General features: G+C 35.5%; 1 protein-coding gene across 1 annotated transcript in view; it reads left to right on the top strand.

Moving 5' to 3' along the window:
- Positions 1-1,917, top strand: part of FANCB (Fanconi anemia, complementation group B) — a 30,910-nt gene that overhangs the window by 5,603 nt on the left and 23,390 nt on the right. The window lies entirely within an intron of this gene.

Raw genomic sequence — 1,917 nt, 5'->3', positions numbered from 1 at the left:
CTACTTTGGAAAAAAAAAAAAGCAGGTACTGCCTTATTTTATGTGCCTTGTCCACTTAATTAGGAGCTCAACAAAAATTTTTATCATTATGTTATCAGCTTGATGTGGAATATTGATAAATATAGAAAGTTTGAAATACATTTTTAAAATGTGAATCGTTATTTTGTGTGCGGGGGGAGAAATGTCAAGTTGCAATTGTGTTTCACTAGGCTTTGCCTTATATATTACGTTTATGTTAATAGGGATTATATTCAATCTCTATAACACATATTCAACATCTAATACGTAGAAGACTTAAATTCTCAAAAGGAAAATAATTTGAAACCTGTGCTATTTTATTTTGGAAGCAGTCTTTTTTAAAGTACATTGTACATTTATTTGGAAATGTCTTTTTCTACTCTTTTTTTTCCTTTCAGGAAATGGTAGGGGGAAAACATCTGGTATAGCCTGTCATCCTTTTTGTGATCAGTATAATGGGAAGAACACATTTAACCTGAGTTTGAATCCCAACTGAGCCACTTACTGGTGTTACCTTAAGGGATACATTTAATTCTTTTGAAATCATTTTCTTCCTGTATGAAATTGGGGATCATCCTGCCTCTGAGAGGGGAGAATTAAATGACATTGTAAAGTATCTTGCATAGAGCTTGGCATATAAAAGGGCTCAGTAAACAGTTAGACAAGGGCCAGGGCTGTCACAGGGCAGTTACTTGCACCTACCCAAGGTCCTCTATTCACCTAGATAAGGAAAAACAATTCCCTTGCACCTCATCAATTCAATGGAATATAACCCGCACTCTTTTGAAGTGGATCCCCTGCTTGGGCACTTTAAAGCTCTGCCGCTAACATGTTTCCCAAAGCAGGAGACTGCATCAGTCTCTGTAGGTGGGCCTGTAGCTGCTGCCTCTCTAATTTGAAATTGTTTTTTGGGATTCTCTCTCTACAATGGACCACTATCCTTTCCACAAATGACTTGCCTACTGATTTAGCCCCTAAACTACCTCTTCAGGGATTCTGTATTTCTAAGTTGCTTTCAAATGCCCTGTTTTAAAAGCCCTAGAATCACACCCTGATATCTACAAGTAAGTGCTTCTAAATTGCTTCTAACCTTACCACTGGGCATTTTGCACTTCCTGCCTCTATCTTAGTGTTGCATTTATACTCACCTACTTAAAAAAGGGGATATAATGTAGGGTAAAATATTTGATTACTTTAAAAACAGGAATAAAAGCTAAGAATTTAGAAATAAAGGAGGAGTGGAGATAGTCATGTCAGAAAACCTAAGGAGAAGTAATTGCATTTCAGCAATTATACTTAGTTTAGCATTAAGACAAAAAAGTAAATATGGTAGGTTTCACAATTGAATGGAACATACTACAAGAGAAAATTTTATTCTAACATTGAATTCTGAGAGGAATTTACTGTTTGTGGTATTATATAAGAAGTTTTAAATAATAAAATGAGTACTTTATTAAATAATAAAATGGGTCTTTGATAGCAGTTTTGCCCCAAAACAAAAAGCAACAGAAGCAGTCTTCTGATTGGCTATGGATCCATCCATCTATCCATCCATCCTTTTACTACCTCATTCCAAGAAGGAATTAAGCCAGCTAACAAAGACAAGTATAAGTTAAATAATGAAAATCAAGGTTAGTGTGTTCCCAGATCAGCCTCTAATAAAAGCCCCAGGTATAATGTTTAATCCAGTGATGGGACTTGAAACAGAGCTGAGTCTAGAGGAATACATGATTAGCTTTTGTCTTCTTAAGCTTGCTTTCTTCAGTAGAAATTATCTCTGCAAGTTTTGACAAGAATCTATGTAGCAGGCATTTCAAAATTGAGGTCATTGTCAAGTATACCTGAAGCATAGGTATTGGTGTGTTCTTGATAGAAATTAATGTGTTCTAGAGCTGTGCT

This window comes from Propithecus coquereli, unplaced genomic scaffold, assembly GCF_000956105.1.
Source record: "Propithecus coquereli isolate 6110/MARCELLA unplaced genomic scaffold, Pcoq_1.0 Scaffold303, whole genome shotgun sequence".
Lineage (NCBI taxonomy): Eukaryota > Metazoa > Chordata > Mammalia > Primates > Indriidae > Propithecus > Propithecus coquereli.
This window is presented reverse-complemented; position numbering and strand designations above follow the sequence as displayed.